The sequence below is a fragment of the Cynocephalus volans genome, chromosome 12, assembly GCF_027409185.1.
Source record: "Cynocephalus volans isolate mCynVol1 chromosome 12, mCynVol1.pri, whole genome shotgun sequence".
Classification (NCBI taxonomy): Eukaryota; Metazoa; Chordata; class Mammalia; order Dermoptera; family Cynocephalidae; genus Cynocephalus; species Cynocephalus volans.
In genome coordinates, this window is record NC_084471.1 from 80,949,994 (window position 1) to 80,972,768 (window position 22,775).

Below are 22,775 nucleotides of genomic sequence, written 5' to 3' on the forward strand. Positions count from 1 at the left end.
AAAATATTCAAATCTGGTTTGCAGCAGCTTCTGTCCCTCTGTGAAAACAGAGAAAGATGGTGAAAGCATAGAGCTGGAATAGGGTTCTGGATGCCATAGTAACGGATTCTTCAGTGATGACATTATGTACCACCTGGTGCTCTCCTGACTAAATTGCAATATTATGTCTTGGTATTCACCAAGGTGGGACAAAGCTTAGGCATAAAATAGAACAACCACATTAAAGCAGCAATTCACCTAAAGGTTGCAGTAGGATGCATCAATGTTTTTTTAATCTTCCTAATAATGTCCTTTGTGCTACCAGGTGTTAGCACCATAGCAAAATTTGTGAGCAGAGCCAAAATTCAAAGTACTCTAAAACAGAGAACAATAAATTTGGAAATCATGAACCTGCATAAAATACTCTACTGAAATTTAATTATTTCAGTAAGAACTCTTGCCAAATTTTTAGTCTATTTAATCAACATAGGTGCTAAAGTAGAGGGTGAATACCCACTTTGGGGAAACATGAAAGAGGGCTTGATAAGACCTTGGACTACATGATCTACCAGTACCCTCCCCACATTAAACGCAGTGCATCTGTGATACAGTCACAATGTTTCACAACATTAGGACTGAATAGCCTACTAAATAAAGATCGTGATCACTTTCTATCTTGTCATCAAAAGGAAACCCTTTATGGTTTTGTAACCCTATTTAAATAGAGAAGCTTTTGTCTAACTGTGGGCTCTAATTCATTCCTAGACATATCAATATTCATTCAACAAGCATCTGTTCAAGAATTTGTTCCATGTATAGCACTTCAAGTGCTATGAAAAATATATCTTACTATTATTCACCAAATATTTCTGGCTATCCGCTTTCAGGATACATGGTGACTACTTCCTGCCCTTTTTAAGTGTGGACATGTGACTTGCTTGGCCCTGTGTTGCTTTGCCTCCCATGGATTTCTCACTCCACTTCCCCTGGGTGATGGAGCCACAAAAGATTACTCAAAGCCCATCTCTTCTGAGCAGTGAGAAGCCCCAAAGTGGTTAATCTCCTGGAACCCTCAAGAGAGAGGCATTCCTTCCATTTGGGAAATTAACCATGAATTGGAGTTCTCTTCCCACATTTATTCTCCAGACCAGGAAGTTACACGAAGAGAAATAGTGGGGTTGTAGTTTAACAATAGAGGCTGGTAACATTAAGTAAAACAAGCAAAGTGACATTCCATAATGCAATTTGCAAGCAGTTAAGTGATCCACCAACAAAAGCTTGATCTTAGCAAATATTCCTTCTCCCCACAGCAGGTTCCCAGTATCTTTACATATCAATCAGTAATCTGTCTGTCCTTTGAGCCAGCAACCTTGCTGTGTTACAATTATTTATCTTACAACAGAGACTATAGCCTGGGGAAAATTTCCTGTCCTTTGCAAGATGAACATTTTATATGTACTTTTAAGAAGTTAGACTAAACCTGAAACAAACTAGGCCCTGTGAAATATATTTGCTTTATAGTATACTCCACAGCCCTGGAATGTGAGTAGAAGGGAACAGCATTACCTCCAAGCAGAATTTTTAAGATTCAATGCATCCTTTGCCATGTTCTCTCCCCACTGCTTCTGTGATCATGGAAGCTGTTGAAATAAAAACTCCATCACCCTGGGTCTTAGGTCACTCCACTGTCCAGTCCCCACTGCTGACCCGTGTTGGACATAAAATCCAAGAGAGAAATAAACTTCTTCTGTGTTAAGTGACTGAGATTTATATTGTTTGTTGCCACAGTATAATCTAGCCTTTCCTACCTGGTAAGAAAAACATGATAGCATCGTAGAGCACTATGTGCATAGCACAGTATATATCATCACATTGTGTCTTCACCCCAATCCCAGGATAAAGGTATCTTTACCTTCATTTAACAGAGAAGAAAACTGTGTATCAGAGATATTAAGTTGCCCAAGGTCAAACAGCTGGAAAAAGGCAGAGCCACAAATCAAACCAGGTTCTGAATCCAGGCTCTTTTTATCACCCGTGCAGCCTGTTCTTGAGGAAGTTGGATTCTATACAGACTGATTTTTTAAAAAATGAAATACAATAATTCTGACACAAAGAAAATACGTAATGTGCATAACAAACTAGGTTAAAAATAACTTGGCAAAAATACAAATAGAAAAAGATCAATGTAGACCAAATTTAATTAGTAGTAGTGATGTAAATGGGTCTTGAGCCAAATCTATAAGATTTGGTGGAATTTTGATAAATAGAAAGAGTGGGGAAAGCAATAGAGGCTGCTGGCACTGCACAAGCAAACACAGACAGGAAGGAAGCTATTAGAAGACAGATATGGCTGTAACAGAGGATTTTTGTAGAAAAGAGTGGAAAAGGTAATAAGTGAGCCATGGATGTGCTTTTTATGGGCTTTTTCCTGTAAAAATAATTCTAAAATACAGGGGTAAACCATGAAATTTCAATCAGCTCTAGAGAAGCACATTGAGAAATGCATTTAGGGTGAATGGAAACATATCTGAAAATACTACAATCTAAATTTAGATCCTGCAGAACAATAATTTTTACCATATTATTGGAATTCACCATTCTGTCACATTTTAAATTCAATTGTTAATTTTCCTAAGTTAAGCATTGTCAAGGGACCCCTCTAGACCAACACAATAGGAAGGTGTTACCATACAGACAGCAAGATCAGAAATGAATGACCATTTCTGATCCCCCATTGGGGGCAGGGTATCACCATTAGAGCTACTTAGTCAACCTTAATCTCAAAATTGAAATCTCACAACTTATAGTCTATTCAGCATAAATAGTAGGAAACTGAATTATTTCAAATAAAAGAAAAACAAGGAATATTTGAAAAAAATTGGTTCGTGAGTGTTCTTTAATGGATGGTAGGTGTTGAACAAATGGACTGTACATTATGAGAAACTCCATAGGCAAAGGCAGCAATGTACAGACCATGTGTAGATTGCTGCAAAGACTATGGAAGATACGAGTAGAAGATAAAATAGAAAAGTACCTGGAAAATGCATGTTTGTAAGAAGAATCAGCCCAATAACCAATCAATAAATTAATGTGTTAGAATTAGAATCAGATTGTGGATGGGTTTAAAAGATAAAGAAGATGTCCCAAAGGTATGGAGAGGCACCAGAGGCTTTTGAACAGAGCAGTAATATAATTGAATTCACTTGTTTTTATTTACTATATTTGCATAGTGATTTGTTTCCTTTAATGTTCTCTACAGTGCAAAAAATTGGTAAAAATATTGAGAAGCAGTTATTTTAAGTTTTTTTTAATTTAATGAATTGTTTATTTAAACAGCTCTGAACTGTTTTGAATGGAAATACTTTTTTATTATAAATGTACTACGACAGTATTTCCTACACTAGATTTAGAAAATGTAATTTTGAAAAAGGTCCCATTCACAATAGTAAATAATGAAAATAGCTATATAATACTTCTGACTAAATCTAACAAAAGAAATGTAAAAGTAAAACAGATATGCGAATTATATCTCAATAAAGCTCTTACCAACAAAAAAAGTAACAGAAAATACATAGGCGTAGAAATAGTTCGCATAACATTTTGATATATGTCCTTCAAAATGCTTTTAAATAAAATGAAATTATGCCATACATACCGTTATGAAATCTGCTTTTTTTGTTGACGTGATATTAAGACAATTATTCCAAGTCAATGAATGTTAAAAACCATATTGATGGATAAATAGAATTTCTTTATGTAATTTCTCAAATCTATTTCTGAGCCATTTTAACATTTTTGAATTGTTTATGTTAAAAGCTATAATGTAAGAATATTGTCAGTTTATTTCTCTTGGATACAATTCTAGAAGAAAAATTGTGGCACAAAAGAAAGGCACGTTTTAATATACATGTTACTGAAAAAGTCACAGCAACTTAAATTATGAGGATTCCTCTTTTCAGACACATTTATCTGAATTGGAAATTATCACTTTAAATCATTGCCAAGTAAAAATTGGTATCTCATGGTTATCTTAAATTCTGCTTCCTTAATTACTAGTGCATTTCAACCATTTTTATACATGTACTCACAATATGAATTTTTAATTGCCTATTCATATCCTTTGCCCATTTTTCTGCCGATATGTTTGTTCAAGTGTTTTTGAAAGATAAATCCAATTAGGATATGCTAAATAGATTGAAGCATGTGTGCAACGTGAATGCGACTGAAGGAAGATAAGATTTAAGAACATAAATCTTCATTTTATTTGTATTGCTATAAAGCTGTGGCTTGTTTTGTTTAGGCCCAGAGTGGCGTTGTGATCAGAAGAACAATATAATCAAAGTAATTTCAATTTTTAACCCAATGTAGTCAATAATCATGGCACACATAGGCAATAATAATTTCAATTTATAATCCAAGTTCCTTACTTCTGTTTCCTGAATGCTGCAAAGGAAAATGAATACATGCAGTGCCTAATAATACTTGTTGAAGATTCTCTTTTCCTCCCCCCTCCATGCTGTCACTTTAGTGCCTCTTGAGCCTGTCTGTCCCTTCAAACCCACCTAAAAACTCCTCTTCTCCTAGTTCAGGCAACTACTGTCCCTATCTCCCTCCTCTGTTTCACTACCATGTATCGTGTGTTGGGAAAATATAATTATAAACAAAATCTATCCAACTCAGAAAATACCTCCATAAAGGTAGAAGAGAAAGAAACTGTCTTATTATCAAATAAACATGAAACCAGAAAGTGATGTACATCACGGGCATTCTGCTAAAATATCTCAGACAGAAAGAACTCCCCCGCTTTTATACAGCTGAGCCGACACACCCCATTACATGCATGTTCTCAGGATTAATAATAGCTAGTCCTCAAGAAAGAGGACTGACTGCACCATTTGTCACACGCAGTTCGTCCTAGTTTCACCTGATAATTGAGATTGCCATTCATTCATGCTTTCTAATTGGCTTTATCCAAAGGAAAGATCAATTTCTCATATCGTTATGACTGGAAATAGTTTTGGGTGAGGTGTCCACAAAGCCAGGCTCCTACCATCCCACAGAAACTGTGAGACAGGGACACTATATTCCTTGATGATTTCGTTTCAAAGAGATGCCTTTAAGAAAACATTTTATTTCAAAGAGAACAGTCCTTAAAAAAAACATTCCTGGGTTGTAAAGCAGTAGGAGGTTTATTTAGGTTTCAAGAGGTTTATATACATCTTAAAGGGACAGAGAAAGAATTTACAAATACAAGTATTAAAAAATTCTCTGAAAGAAAATGGGGAGGTCTCTTTCTTTTTTGCATAAGGGAAAATACCTTTTTTTCTTTTTCATTTTATATTTACCTTTACACACTCAAATTGGTTTAATCTCACTCAGTTTAGCAACACCAAACCTTTCTGCTGAGGCGAGTGGAGACCAGGCCAGGGTCTTCCATAGGGTAGGTAGGATGGGGAGGAATGCTTCACTGTCCCTGAGGAAATGCTCCTAAGGTGATTAAGGCACATTTAGACTAGCAGTAAATGGTCTCAAATTCTAATCCTACTTCTACAATTAATTTGCCGAGTGCTCGGTGGGGGGGTGGGGGCAAAGTAATATAATTTTTGCAAATCTCAGTTTCCTCATCCGAAAACTGAAGGGATGATTATTTATGCAGTTCCTTCCAACTGCAAAATTCTGTTTTTCATGAGTTGCATGTAACACAGAAAATGATGTTCTAGTAAAAGTTGAAATTAATAAACTTCCAGAAAATTGAATCATGACTTCAAATAATGAAGAGAAGCAGCTGAGAAGGAAGAGTAGCAGAAGGACCAGGCTACCTTATCCAGAACATTCAGGAGTAATTCATGTAGAACTGCCACCAGTCATGAAGCAATGGGCACAGATTTACTGTGAAATTATTACCTAATTTCTGTACACCAAGTGCTGCTAAGTTCTCTCTCTAACCTTCCAGCCATACCCTGAAAAAGAGTCATCAATCCAATCATCTGGTCATATGATGATGATAATATCTAAACTACGAAACAATTTCAAATGCAAACATTTGTAATGGTCAGATTTTACAGATTAAGGACTGCTCTGTTCTTTATTTTCTAATTTGTCAATAAGTCTACATAATGTCTCTATATGTTAAATAAACGTTAACTAGGTACATCATTTATCTACTGCAGAGGAATACCACATAACAACCACAAAACCTCAATGGCATGCAACAATAGACATTTATTTAGCTCAGGAGTCTGTGGATTTCAGCTAATCTTGCTGAGCTCTTGCTTGCCTACATGGTCAGCTAAAGATCAGCTCAGTTAGGATTCCTTGGCTGGGAGGGCTGGGAGAATGCGGCTCTGTTCCATGTGTGTCTCATCATCCAGCAAGCTAACCTGGGCATCTTCCCCAAAGATGAGGGCAAGAGCAGAAAGTGAAAGCACATTTTCAGCCTCTGCTTGGTCACTTTGCTAAGTCTTAGGGTAACCAACTCATCCTGGTTTTCCTGGTCTAGCCCACATCCAGGAAACACTCTCAACTCCAGCCAAACCAGGGAGGTTGGTCACCCTACAAAACAAGTAACTTGGGCAAGCCTAGAGTCAGAGTGGGAGAGCCCAAAAGTTACCTGGTGAAGAGTGTGGATAGAGGGAGGGGGAGAAAATGATTGCACTGAGCAATCAGTGCACCACCCAAGTGTTCAACTTCTTGCTACCTAAATGTTCTGTATTCTTGGGTTTCCAATAAAACAATCCACAGAAGTGTTTTCATGTCCCCAGCCTATGATTTCACCTCAGTTCCTAGATGTGTCCTTGACAAACAGCTCCTCGGGTTTGACCTCATAACCGGCTAAGGTGTGGCTTTTGAAGTACAAAACTCTTGACGATACAAAACCTCTTTGACCCAGGTTTCCAACCTAGGATCTTCATACCTACAGGGAAGTTCTCCTCAAGAACACAGATCAAACACATCCTAGCTTGACTTATTAATAATTTTCTCATTAACAAGAGATCTGCTGAGGCTCTACAGTACACTTTCAAATTTAAAAACTTTACATTTGACCTAACCTGCAAAATTAATTAAGAAAGGTACACGGAAACCTCCCTTCTCAAAAAATAAAAATAAAAAAAGAATTCCTCTACCCATATGACCAAAGTACATGGACTTTCACGTAAAGTATGTAGCACTAAGCACATTCCTTATTAGTGTTACAGAAAAAAACATCATTCCGTGTTTCAAAAAATTTAAATCCAATACACATTTTCAATCCATGTCATTGTTATTTCATCAAATGGGAAAATGACTGATCAGCTCCATATTCTGAGCAATTTCTTCTTTTTGCTATTCTTACTAAAGTCTCCATTACCAACAAGGGTCTTATAGAATATCTTTTAGGGAAGATAATATCATTAGTCATCTAATTGGGGCTGAATAAGTTTTTGATATCTCATTTAATTCCCATAATAACCTTGCACAATTTACTATTATCCATGCTTAATTTTTTTGTTGTTGTTTTATTTCAGAAACTTGAGAATGAGAAAATTGTGATCTCGCTCTTGAGGATTATTCAGGTCCTGCCTTCCATAGTCCTTAAATATTTAATGGTATTTCTCCAGGAAAGGAGACAGTGTATTCTCTAGAATAATTCTCGATGATTATGTTTCTCAAACACAGGCAAGACCTATCTGAGATATCTGCAAGAGTGGATGTGGAAACTGTGCAAACCCCTAGTCGGCTCAGGGATTTGTCACCACACAGTCCCTGGTCACCTCCCATAATCTCAAACCTTTACAGCAATGAAAACCAGCTTTTCATAAATCTTCCAATTCATAGAATACTGAGATAGAGTATATTGTTCACTTAGCTAATCATCTCCGTATTAGTTCACTTAGCTAATCATCTCCGTATTAAATAATGACAATATTTATTAAATACACTTACCCATTTTTCCAAAGAAAAAATTTAACGCATACTATTCTTCCCACAATAAAAAGTCAGAGAAATAAACAGAAAAATCTATAAAACATAATAGAATTTTAGAAAAAGATCCAATCATATATTTTAAAAATCATGACAAATGCAACACCTTAAATCAATTGCAAAAGTCTAGACAAATCAATAATTGATGTTAGAAAACTACCTGAACCTATGTAAAAATAAAATTCATAATGATTCAAATGCCAATATTATAAAAATGGTACTAGGTGAAAACATAAGAAAATGTCTGTAAATACCAGAGGGGGAAAGGAGTTTACAAATATAAAAGGATAACACAGAAGCCATGTGAGATTTAGAGAAAACTAGCAATGCTATTTCCAAAAATTTACTGTTAAAAACAGATGTTACCAAAAATAAAAGTGGGCACTGAAGGTTCTATCAAATTATCCCCCTCACCCTCAGTACACTGGCATAGCTGTCTGTCTGGTCTGTACAGATATGAGAGGATGGGTCAGAATAGATTCATCCATACGTATGAGATTCCTGACCATGTGCCTGGCGCCATGCCAGAGTATGAGAATGCAGAGATGATTCTGTTCTATGATGGAGGGACTTAGAGCCTTTTGAATCAGACAGATTTCTGTTCATAGCACAGGGAGCATGGTAGCAACAAGCTGTGGACAGACAACGAGAATTACGATGTATTGCCCTGAAACTGAGTTTTACTTCAGGGAGGAAGATATAGATCAGAGGTCCCTGAGATCGTGACAGCCAGAATAATGAGCTAAAGACACATCTGCTTAGACTTTACCCTGTTCATGTGTGTTCTAGAGATCTTTCTGCAATCCTGACAGGTTATTTGTTTTCCCTTAACCTCAGCTGCCTCATTCATAAGGTCACTTCTCGTTGCAACATTACACACTAAGCTGTCAAGCAGCTTCAAAATCATAAGACAGGCATCCAGGTCATAGATCACACTATGACTCAGAGTATATGTATTAACCATATGTGTTATAACTGCTTCAGGGCTGTTCTGTACATTTTTCCTGGAGTTGAACTGTTTCTAATAGACTATCTCTAGTGAACTATTCTGATAGACTATCTCTCCCACCTTCCTGGGGTCTAGGAACTCATAAACATTTTCATAAGATTTCATAGAACTTTTGTGCTCCCACATTTGCATTCCCATAAAGAGATTTGCCTTCTTGTATAAATTCCCTAGAAAACTTCCTTTTACAAATTTATAAAGTATACAGACTTGCAAAGAATCTTAGCTAAGAAAACTGGACAGTTGCTTTCTTAAGTGAATATGTGGTATATAATGGAAAGAGCATTGGCCTGGGAGGGAAGAGGCCCAGATTCTTGTTTTAGCAAAATCACTAGCCTACATAGAATTAGACAGTATCTTACACGTGGCAGGCACTCACTCACTCAGTAAATGCCTGGGAATTGAATTAGAGCTGTTAGGCCATTTCTGTGAAGGATTTTGATGTTGTAACACTACCACCTAGTGGGAAATCTAATCAGAAAAAAAAATACAAGGCATTCTTAAAAACATTCTTTTGAACACCTTTGAGTCAAATGTTGTGAGTCAACCACCCATGCCTGTCCCTTTTTTTTTTTTATCATTACACAATGTAAACATTTTTTGTGGCCCTTTATCAATTTCTCCCTGACCTCCTTCTTCTTCCCCCTTTCCCACCTCTGGTTGCCTCAGTTCCATTCCCTCCTTTTGGAAGTTCAAGGAATTATTGTGATTGTTGTATCTTTCTTTCTTTGTTTCCTTGTTTCTTTTTTCTTTCTTTCTTTCTTTTTTTTTTCCAGCTCCCACTTATGAGTGAGGACATGTGGCATTTCTCTTTCTGTACCTGGTTTATTTCACTTAACATAATTTTCTCTAAGTTCATCCATGTCCCTGCAAATGGCAGAATTTCATTCCTTTTTATGGCAGAGTAGTATTCCATTGTGTACATATATCACATTTTCCTTATCCAGTCACCGGTTGATGGACATTTTGGTTGGTTCCAACTCTTAGCTATTTTAAATAGAGCTGTGATAAACATGGGAGTGCAGGTATCCCTTCGACGTGATGATTTCTGTCCCTTTGGGTATAAACCCAGCAACGGGATTGCTGGATCATTCAGCAGTTCTATCTGCAGTTGTTTGAGGAAACTCCATACTAATGTTTCCACAACAGCTGTGCTAATTCACAGTCCCACCAACAGTGTAGGAAGGTTCACCTTTCTCCCCATCTTCACCAGCATTTGTTATTCTCTGCCTTTTTTATAATGAACAGTCTAACTGGTGTGAGATGATATATCAATGTGGTTTTGATTTGCATTTCCTTTATGTTTAATGATGTTAAGCATTTTTTCAAGTTTCTCTTGGCTGTTTGTATATCTTCCTTTGAGAAATGCCTATTCAGTGCCTTTGCCCATTTTTTAATCAGGTTATCTCCTTTTTTACTGTGGAATTGTTTGAATTCTTTGTATATTCTGAATTATTGATCCCTTTTCAGATGGATAGTTTGCAAATATTTTCTCCCATTCCGTGGACTGTCTTTTCATTCTGTTAACTGTTTCTTTTGCTGTGCCGAAGCTTTTAACTTTGATATAATCCCATTTGTCTATTTTCCCTTTTGTTGCCTGTGCTTTTGGAGTCTTGTTCATAAAGTCTTTGCCCAGTCCTACTTCCTGAAGTGTTTCCCCTATTTTTTTTTTTTTTTTGTAGTTTTATAATTTGGATCTTATATATAAGTCATTAATCCATTTTGAGTTGATTTTGGTATATGGCAAGAGGTACAGGTCTAGTTTTATTCCCTACATGTGGATGTCCAGTTTTCCCAGCATCACTTATTGAAGAAGCAGTCCTTTCCCCAGTGTATGCTCCTGTTACCCTTGTCAAATATCAGTTGGCTGTGAGTAAGTGGGTTAATTTCTGGGTTCTCTATTCTTTTCCATTGGTCCGAGTATCTGTTTTTATGCCAGCACCATGCTGTTTTGGTTACTATAGCTTTGTAGTATAATTTGAAGTCAGGCAGTATAATGCCTCTGGCTTTATTTATTTATTTATTTATTTATCTATTTATTTATTTATTTTTGCTTAGGATTGCTTTGGCTATTCAGGGTCTTTTGTTGTTCCATATGAATGTTAGGATTGCTTTTTCTATTTCTGTGAAGAATGTCATTGGTATTTTGATGGGGATTGCATTGAACCTGTAGATTGCTTTAGGCAGTACAGACATTTTCACAATGTTAATCCAGGAACATTGAATGTCTTTCCATCTTTTGGTGTCCTCTTTAATTTCTTTCAGTGGTGATTTGTACTTCTCATTGTAGAGATCTTTTACCTCCTTGGTTAAATTTATTCCTACGTATTTTACTTTTTAATGACTATTGTAAATGAGCATGCTTTCTTGATTTCTTTTTCTGCTAATTCATTATTGGAGTACAAAAACTACTGACTTTTGCATGTTGATTTTAATTCACCTCTTGGGTTTCTCCTGCAACAGGTCATTCCCCCCTTCCCAAAAGAAAAAAAAAGAAATGTTGTGGGTCCATTTTTAAAATCAAAGGATAGCCAGCATTTCTTGTAATATGATCATTGGAGTCAAAATATATGAATATGTGATGAATGAAAAAAGGCATTTGTCATCAAGTAATTTTGGATAACCCAAAGTAAAACAAGAATAAATAAGACTTTTTTAAACCTGGAGCTTGGCTAGCTGATTAGCTCAGTTGGTTAGAGCAAAGCCTTGTAACACCAAGGACAAGGGTTTGGATCCCCATACTGGCCAGCTGCGAAGAATAAATAAATGTGGGTCTTCTCAAAGCATTTGGTATGTTAATTTGCATTTTGACTCTCCAAGAAAGAAGATATATGGCATATCCTCAATTATATGCTACATTTTTATTCATATTGTAGTGTTTTGGGGATCAGGATTGATGTGTATATTAAATGAAGTAATAAGCATTTCTCCAAGTTATTAAATCTATGGAGAGATATATACAATTAATATCACTTTTACTGAAGATAAATATACTAATATGTAGATATCACACCTTTATTTGATTATTGGTTCTCTTTTTACTTGAAGCATCTCATAGGAATAGTGTTCCACATATCACTTACTGTAATAGATCAAATAAAAATGTTGCTCTAACTATATTAGTATGGTTTTCATGATGAATTGATCCATCTTACACATTACTTTGGTACTCTTAATATGCAGTTTCACCTATTCAATGGCTTATGCCAAGCAATTAGATCAGCTGAAAAAAGTAAAATCTGGCTAAAAATACTAAATTCTGTAGGACCATTGAAATATGTCCTATAGAAAAAGAATGAGGATATAGGGACTGAAGATAATTTTTTTTTATTATTTCAAACTGTGCACTAGGGTGCAAAAGGGCGTAGCAGGAAACTTGCAGGGCTACTGCAAGATAATTTAAATTTTTAAGTGAAACATATCTTGACATCTGTCAGACATTGCATGAACTACTAGCCTAAGGTAGTTAAGTTTCACCATTAGATCACACTACATTCTTTTCATGATGTCTGTATAAGTCCATTTCTGTTGCTTATAACAAAATTCCTGGAATTGGGTAATTTGTGGGAAAACATAATTTATTGCTTACAGTTTCTGAAGCTGGGAAGTCCAAAGTCCTGGGAACACATCTGGTGAAGGTCTTCTTTGGTGTTGGCTTCAGTGACACAAGGTTCACATTACAAGACCGTGGAAGCAGAGAGAGAGAGACTCTTGTGTGCTCTCCTTTTAAAGCCCTCAAAACCATGCCCATGACCACCATTATTAATCCGTTCACTAAGGGATGGTCCTTACAATCTAATCAACTCTTCAAGGCCCCACCTTTCAATTACTGTAGTAGGATTTCCCTCACTCTTAACAGTCATGGTTGGGATCAAGCTTCTAATACACAAATCTCGAGGGACACAATTCAATATATATCAATGTCATATCTTTGTGATACTGGGTTTTCTATGGATACTATGATTTTAAAAAGCAAATACTATTCAAAAATCAATAGAACAGTTAATTTTGTTTTGTTCCTGTTCTGCTTTGTTTTGCCAAGGGATGCCATAAAGAGTTTCTAAGGCACAAAGAATACCTTAAACCAAGAAAGTTTGAAAGTCTCTGGACTAATCCATTCAACAATTAACAAAGATCTGAGAATTTACTAGGTGGCAGGCATTGTTTTGCTGCTGGCAGTAACAGCAATAAAACAAAACACTCTACTCATGGAGTTTACATTTTAGAGAGGCAAGACAGACAATAACAAATGAATACGCATGTCAGGGTGACATGAAGAGAAATTTAGTGCTGTCCAATTTTGCTTTGATTCCATTAATCTTGTTTCAGAATCTTTGATGGTTTCCCACCACCTATCAAATAAAGTTTAAATCTTTAGTCTGGCCTTCAAGTCCCTCCACAATAGGCATGATAATTTAATGGTAATAATTTCTTCCCATGAGATTCCTTCATGTAGAGATTGTTACACATTGCCTTACAGATAGTCATTTATGTGAATGTATCATCTTCCTTAGGAGGATATAAGCTACTTAAGGGAAAGGATGGAATCTCATTTAATTTTATATTCCTTTTGGAACTGACATAGTTCCTTGTCTACAAAAATCACTGAATAAATAATTGTTGGATAAATGAAAGACACTAGATAATAGCATTAAGAAACAAACAGGACTGTTTCAATTTCCATTCTCTGTGGAGAACACCCATCTGCATTAATTTCTTGAGGACTAAGCCAAACTTCTCCACTTGCTCGGTGGAAATTCAAAACTGCATTGACATACTCATCTATTCCTTTGATTTAAGACTTCTGTTACAATGAAAATATGCCTAGGAAAGATAATAGGAAATCTTCTTAGCCTTTTGTGCCATGCTGGAAATTAACTATCTTGAATTTAGACTGAGAGCAAGATTAGATATTCAGTAAATATTTGTGGTTCGGATGAGTAAATGGATGGATTAATAGACAGATGAATATGGGGATGATTCCACAAATAACACAAAAAAGTAAAATTACACCAACCCAAAGATTACCTCTTTCCTCCAGTCCCATGACAGTGAAAATAGGAAAGTAATTTTGCTAATTTAACAAGTGAATAAATAGAAACAGAGATGTTGAGATGTAATCAACAATAAAATCATAGGAAGGAGCACAAAATAGAACTTAGGAACCCAGCACCAAAACTAACACTCCATTACTGATATGTTGTCTAATAATCTTAATGTATTACACAATTCAAATTTAAACGTGTAGTTTCAATATAGTCCCATTGTGTTTGAGACTGACTCTTACTCCCAGTTGAGAATCTCAAAAACATTAAGAGTCAGGTTTACTTCAGGCAGCAGAAATGAACTCTTGGCCCTGTGCAGACTTGTGTGAGAATAACAAGGACCAGTCGTCATGTCCTACTCTGGCCCTTGGGGGCATTTCCCGTGTCATGCATTCCATACTGACTCACATTGTCTGGCTGTCTCCACATTACCATGCCCTAGAGGATGCTCCTGCTTAAACATTTTAGGCTAAAGTTTGCATTAATTATAAACAAAGAGCCACTGTAAATAGGAAAATAAAGAATGAAGTTAGATAGAATAGAGAAACAACTATCAAAATAAAGAAAATACTTTGAGTACTTTAAAACAACATATCAGAGAAGGAACTGTAGACCTTGGATTAGGGAGTCCAGTGGGACTCCTCCCCTGAAAGATGAATGAGCAGCAGTTTGTGAGGACAAGTTTAACGAAGCACCCTCCTGTGACAACAGTCTAATCAACACCGGATTTAAACAATTACTAGAAATATTTGAGTGACCAACCAGCTTGGTTGGCCAGAGACTGAGGGTGTGGACCGTTAGTGTTGAAACCAGATGAGTCCTGGTCAAATGAGGATAGTAGGTCACCTAAAATAAATCCATAAACATGCTTAAAGAAATAACATGAGAATTCTTTAGGTAAATTTGTATTTGAGAAAGTATCTTAACCTCTCTGGGCCTCACTTTATTCATCTATAAAACAGGGATCATAATGGCGCCTATCTCCTACGTGACTGTGCAGATTCAACAAACTAATACACAGAGTGCCTGGCACATAGAAAATTACTCAGTAAATTTCACTTCTTGTCATTATTATTTTTTCCTATTATTTTATAAGGCACTCATGAATATGTGCCTCGTGTCAATGTAACGAGACAACTACAACTAATTCTACAATTTTTGTTCAAAAAATATATGCACACCTTGATTTTAACTATTTAAGCCCTAGTTGCCCATCACTTTCCACTGGACACGGACATTCTTTAAAGAAAATCTTCTGATTGTGATTATTAAAAATAAAATAAAATTTAACAATTGAAAAATACATACCCTGCATTCTCTAGAGTATCATTTAATATAAGTCCTAACTAGTCTTCACTGCCAGGCTACACATTAAAGAATTAAAGGCCCTAATGATAGTTCATCTTAAGATTAAAATGAATGGCAAATGAATTGTTCTCAGAGAGAGAGACTTGGAGACAAGGGGGAAGTAACTTGCCTAATATCGTATTGGAAAACACAAGTCCAGCATTCTGCTACTGCCTATGTCTTGAAAATGGCTTTCCTTTTTGGTGATTCCTACACAGGGATTCTGTGCCTAGATATCATGACAGATCACACTGTAAATTTACTGATTATTATATACCTCACTACCAACACCATCACTAGAATATAAACTGAAAGTCAGGGACATTTTCTGTCTTATCCTCCACTGTGTGATAATACCTATAATGTTGCCTAATCCATAAGAAATACTCAAAGGAGAAATCAATGTAAGCTTAGTATAGCACCAGGTTTTTTCCAATGTTAAAACACATATTAAAAAAAACAATATCTGCCAGAAATAAGACATTTAATAGACTTGTATAACATCCCTACTACAGTAAAAGCGTCTGCCAGGTTTTACCAAGAATTTCTCATTTGAATAAGCCATTTAAAAAATTAGAGCTTTAAATTCCCTAGAGATAAGTTTAAAATAAGTAAAATCCAAGCATTTTCTTTTCAAAACAATTTTAACTTCAGAAAGAAATGTTTGACTTTATTTAATAGATTGACATCTCTGTCCTTAGCACCCCTCCTCCAGTGCTTAATTGTGGCTACTTTCCTAGTGTTCAGACATAGGTAACTAGCAGGAATCTAGATTTACATAGAAACGGAATCATCCTATGTTATTGCTCTGTAATTTTTTTCTTTATGATTAAAATGAAATGTATTATGGACAATGATTAGCTTTGAAACATACTGCTCTTTCTTATCTTTTTATGTCTGAACATCTCCTAAATAAGGGGAATGACAGATCATAGACATATTATGACCTTGTTGACTGAAATTTGACAACTCTGCTCTCAACTACTCTATTCCCTATTCCCAACCTCACCCTGCCCCTCAACAAAAAGAAGAAAGTGTACGTCTCCAGAGACAATAAATATCAATTTTCCTAGACTCTCCCTTTCTTTCTCAAAGAAGTTATTTGAAACCTTATATTTCTTTGCAAGGGCTGCCATAACAAGTACCACAGACTGGGTAGCTTAAACAACAGAAACTTATTTCTACCCAGTCCTGGAGGCTGGGAAGAAGGCCTTGGAAGTCCAAGATCAAAATATAGGCAGGGCATTTCTTCTGAGGCCCCTCTCCTTGGCTTGCAGACAGTTGCCTTCTCCCTGTGTCTTCACACCATCTTCCCTCTGCGCATGTCTGTGTTCTAATCTCTTCTTATAAGGGCATCAGTCATATTGGACTACAGCCCACCCTAATGACCTTACTGTACTTCATTAAAATACATATTTTAACGTATCTGCAAATACAGTCATATTCTGAGGTAGTGGGATTAGGACTTAAACATATGACTTTGGGAAGGGACAATTCAGCCCATAACAGACCTATATTCAAGAGGACATTCATGTTTCCGTAACCTATACACTCAAACATTAATTTTAACAAAAGAACTATTAGACTACGTTACTTTACCAAGATTCTGAATTAAGTATTACGTGTGAGGGAACTACAGCTATGACTAGAGGTTCCTGTTATGGGCATGGAGAGAGATGGCTTTTCTACTTAATTTATGTTTTTTCATTTGTATTTGCTGCCCATCTATGCTTCTATTTATCAGAATGGATGCTTACTGGAAACATACTTATCTTCTACCATTGTCAGAAAATAATGGCCTCAATGGCCAATGGCTTTGAGGAGATATGATCCTCTAGCTTTCTGCACTGGTACAAATGAAGTATTTAAAATGCTTAATGTGGTCACTTATCATTCTGTCATCCAGGCATTTCCATTTCCCAGTGAGACTCAAGCCTCAAATTCATCTTAAATTTATGCAGTATCTATTACCTATGCCATTTGATATGGCACAACCTTTTCATAAAGTACCTACTGGGGAGTAATTTCTCTTTGCATAATTTCCACATTGATTTCCAGGACACCAACTGCCTGAATAACAATCAAGGTGCATATTAGTCCCCTACTCACCCGAATTCTTAAACTCAGGAATAATTTGCACTTATTAACCTTGGTGTGAACAATTTTAAACACCTAATCTGCAAAAGGTAATTACAGAGACAGAGCTCAGAGGCAGATTTGAGCTGGCAGGAACCTCACTAACTTATTGTCCCAATCGGGTGAATGACCCACTTGTTTCAGGCTTTTCATGTGAGCAAAAGGAAGAAGCACCCTGTGGAAGTATTCGACTTATTTCAGCTTGGAAATAAATAGTCTTCCTCCAACAAGAGAGAGAAAACAATTCAGTCACTGATTGCTATCTTTTAATTTCCTGTGCATGTGATAAACATAACTTAGGCTTAGAGTATGGAATAGTGGGAGAAGAAGTCCTGAAATTTTTTTTTTAGTTTCAGAAGCAGTGGGCTGCACAGAGAATGAGACTAAGACATTTATGTTTGTGTTTTATACAATTACATTGCCTGTCATAATCAGCAGTCCCAAGATCATATTAAACTGGAGCCCCAGTTAACATAGAAGGACTATTAGAAACTGTCACCGGTGATTTCAGCTGTGTCGGCAGGTGGAAAGAGAATGTTTCGAATGTCCTCCATCCTGCGTTCCAAAAAGTAATATATTTGAGCTAAAGACCACCTTGCCAGAGCACACAAAATGTTTTGCAGGACACACCTCACTCTGTGGCTGTAGATATTTACCCAAACACAAAAGACACAATGGAATGCAATGTCATAAATATTTCAAGAAATTGTTTTTTCATAAGCAAAGCATTTCTACATCCGGGAAAATCCATTTTGTTATTGCAGATGGGAGGAGGCAGGCAAGGGATATACTCATATTTCTCCTTTCAAAATTATATGAACCCTAAAACTTGAGTTAAAACCTGAAAAACCATGAACTTAAATTAATCACTTCACTGAGAAATGGTCTTTATTTCACATATACACATATACACACATGCTTTGTTTACAGATCTTTGCCTTGATATTCCTGAAGCTTCTAAGGCAGAGCTAAATCTCAGGCCCTATTGTCAAATTATGACAGACTTCCCACCATACCTCTCTTCTACTCATAGACAGACAAAGAAGCACCTGTTGAGTGTGAAGTTCTCCTCTTGCTCTCTCCCTCTAACCCAGAAGAGCCAGGCATATGCCTTAGAGTCCAACCCCTACCTGAGATCCATGGCCTACAGCAGATCATCAGATCATGTCTCTCTCTTGGTCTCTCTCTCTGTCTCTCTCCCCACCCCTCCCCGGGCCCCTTCAATGTACTGCCTGGAAATCTCATTAACTAACTCACATGGTTCATCATGTATATGTTCTACTTTCTGCATTTCCTCAGGTAACAAAGGTGCTTCACTTTCTACCACTATACAACAAGGACCCCCTTTTATCCAGTCTACAAAAACATTTTCTCAATTTCTAGTAAGCCCTCACTGGCAGTCTTCTGAATTCAAGGCCTTCAAACTTCTACTAACACTCTCTTCAAGACACCTTAGGCTTTCATTTACACTTTGCTCAAAATCCTCCAGTTTCTTCCCACCATCAGTTCCCAAAGTCACTCCCACATTTTTAATGTTTGTTATGACAGCACCGCACTTTTAGGTACCAAAATCTGTAACAGTTATCTAATGCTGCATAACAAATTATTCCAAAACTTAGCAACTTAAAATAATGATCCACATTTATTATCTCAAAAAGTTTCCGCACATCAGAAAATTGGAAGTGGCTTAACTAGGTGGTCTTGGCTCAGAGTCTCTCACGAGGTTACAGTCCAGATATCAGATGGGGCTATAGTCAAGGTGGCTCAGTTATATAGCTGGAAATTTCATGCTGTGTTGTTTGCAGACAGCCTCAGTTCCTCACCATGTGCACCTCTCCAAACATCTCCTTGAGAGTCCTCATGACTAAGGACTGAATTTACTCTCCTGCCTGAAAAACTGAATAACAAGGTAAATTATATGAAACAACAGTTTTCAGACATTGAGCATCAGGCAACATAAGACAGTAATCCTAAGAAATGCAGAGTAAATAAAGTGAAACCTATAATTGCCCAGCTGCCTGCCTGAAGATTTTCCAGACGATAACACAGGAAACAGGGACCCAGGAGAAGCCCTGGGATCACCTGAAGTTGAAAAGACAGAGCTGGGAGTCTGGGGAAGCTGAGGCAGCTATAGTTCATGGGCAGAGTACCAGAGAAGAGAGAGCAGCATGGAGACAGAATTCTGGAGATTGGCAGAGGGACTCCCTCAAGTCTTCAGCTGCATACTGATCAGTACTTGTGTGTAAGGAAACTACCTGAGGTCAGGGAAAAAACAACCAGAGAAGAGCAGAGGAAACAATCCTCAGAGCTCACACAGGGATTGAAAATGTTTATGTTCCCACCCAGTAGACTACTCTGTAGGCCCTAGTCGTGAGGCCACGTTAACCCTAGACTAATGGCTTCTCTGGTCCTGCCCAACAAAGGCTAAAATAAAGCTTCCAAATAATTAAACTGTTCCAAGTAACTTGACTGCATCCCAGACTAAAGCTCAAGAATATTAATAGGAATACAAAATATCTAGTGCTCAACAAGTAAAATTCACAATGTTTAGAGTCCAGTAAAAATCATCAGGCATGCAAAGAAGCGGGAAAATACCACCAAGGATAAGGAGATCAATCAGTAGAAAGACTCAGAAAGATACAAGTGATAGAATTAGTAGACAAGGACATTAAAACATACACACTAGATATTATATATTTCTTATGTTCAAGCAGGTAGAGAAAAGATTGAGTATAAGTAGAGAAATGAAAGATATATGAGGGTACTTCAAAACATTTGTAGAAAAGTAGAATTGAAAGATAATACAAATCTTTCCATGAACTTTTTGAAAACCCCTCAAATATAAAAAAGATCAAACTTCAAGAAGTGGAATTCAACGTCTCAAACTAAAAATATACTAGCTGAGATTGACAACATATTAGACACTGCCAAAGAAAACATCAGTAAACTTGAAGACATTAGATAGGAACTATCTAAATGAAATACTAGGAGAAAAAAGACTGAAAAAAATTGGAACAGAACATCCAAGAGCTGCAGGACAACTTTCAGCAGCCTAATGTATATGAAATAGTGGTTTCTAAAGGAGGGGCCTGGAAAGAAAAATTATTTAAATAATTGGGGAACTTCCTGTGGGGACTAGAACTTGAGCTCTGTGCTTGAGCTAAATTGCTGCTTTGCAGCTGATTCTCTGTGGAAGGCTTTTTGTGCAGATCAGATTTCAATTGTTGGTATTTTAATCACTTCTGGGTATGGGCTGTGAGGAAATTCCAACCCGGGATCACTCTTTCCTGCAGACTGTGCCCCTCGCAATTCTATTTTTCTGATCAATTTCCACTAAGACCAGCTGTCCATACTGTGCCCCAATGTTCCCCTGGATGGCCAGTCTTTCTCCTGCACTCCAACTGCTTCCTGTGGGGCAGACCATGTACATGTCCTTCTCAATGACTAACCTGCCTCTGGGTGGCTCTTTTCTCTGCTTAGCTGTGGCCCCTTGCTCCTATGTGGGCCCAGAGGAACCTCATCAGTAGTCCTTCTGGCCTGTGGCTGATATGGTGTGCTCTGAAGTCCTCCTCTCCCCTGCAGACTCCAAGCAAGTTCACACAAAGGGTGCTGCTGTGGCTTCTACCAACTCCTGGGAGCCAATCCATGTTCTGCAGCCAGTCCCTGCCCCATGCCAGGCTGGCTCAGAAGCAGACAGGGCTCAGAACGATCAGAGCCATCCCTATTCTCTCTTGCTGTAGCCTCTCATGCCTTCACGAACTCCACGCATCTCTCCTTCTCTTCCTCTAGCTCCAGTTGTCCCAGGATGGCAGTCTTTGCTTTTTAATAGTTGTAAATTGATTACTTGTGGAGGGGAATGATGCTAGAAACCATCTATTTTTCCATCTTGATGATGTCACTTCCCTCATTTTATGGGATCTTACGTAAAGAAGCTGGGTTAAATTTGCTTAACATTGCATTTCCCAAAGTTATTTGAGTATGAAGCTTCCTCACACTCCTATTAACATCCTAAGGAATAGTCTTCTGCAAGACACTGGCTTTGGAAACTGAGCAAGATGATCCCATAAAGTGAGTACATCTGGTTATTTTAGCCCAGGGAGTATCCATATCACCCGGGGAGGTATTTCAGCATTCAGAATCTTAGAACCTATCCTAGATGTATTAAATTGAATCTATGCTCTAATTTATTATGTGTTGGTCTACCACTGAGATTTCAGAGGGCAATCTACTCTCATTTCCAACTTCTTAGCTGGTTTTCACTATTAACCTCATATATATACAACACTCTCTGGAATTCCTTTCATGTGATGCCCAACTATCTGGTTCTGAGATCAGTTGTATCATCCCTGTGACACCCTCACTGAACTGTTCGTATGGTTGATCTGATCTCCCTATCCACGGAGTGATTCTACATTGTAATTTTTTTCCTATTCCTATTCCTATGCCTGCTATCTTTCATTGTAATTATTTGTTTACATGTTTCTCTTTTACTAGACTATAATTTCCTTAGGGTAAATCCTCAATTTTACATCTTTTTATGAGGGTACCTCAAAAAGTTTGTGGAGAAAGAGAATTAAAAGATAATATGAATCTGTGATAGCATGGAAATACATATTTGGTCTTCGTCCCCCATCTCCTGGCACATAACTCCTAAAATTCTTAGAATCTCCAAAGTGCTATCTTTTTGTATGCTAATAAGTTGACTAATGGCTGGCAGTTCTTAGGTGGTTTCAAGATGGGGGCTGGTCCCCTGAAAGCCCAAGGCAGGACTAGAAGGTTGACTTTAAGTCCCACTCCCCAAACTCCAGAGAGGGGAGAGGGACTAAAAGTTAGCTTGATTGCCAATGGCCAATGATTTAATCAATCATGCCTATGCAATGAAGCCTCCATAAACACCCAAGAGGCTTGGATTTCGACAGCTTCTTGATAGCTGAAAATATGAAGGTTCCTGGAAGGTGGTGCACCCAGAGAAGGCATGGAAGTTCCGCACCCCTTCCCCGATACCTCACCCCATGTAGCACTTCATCTGTATCCCTTGTGATATCCTATATAATAACCAGTAAATGTAAGTATGTGTTTCCCTGAGTTCTGTGAGCCACTCAGCAGATCAATCAAATCTGAGGAGGGAGTTGCAGGAACCCCGATTAGTCAGAAGTTCCAGAAGCCTGAGCTTGCAACTGGCATCTCAAGTGGTGAAAAGTCTTGGGGACTGAGCCCCCAACCTATGGGATCTGACACTATCTCTAGGTAGATGGTGTCAGAGTTGAATTAGGGGACAACCAGCAGTCTCCAGTGTCTGC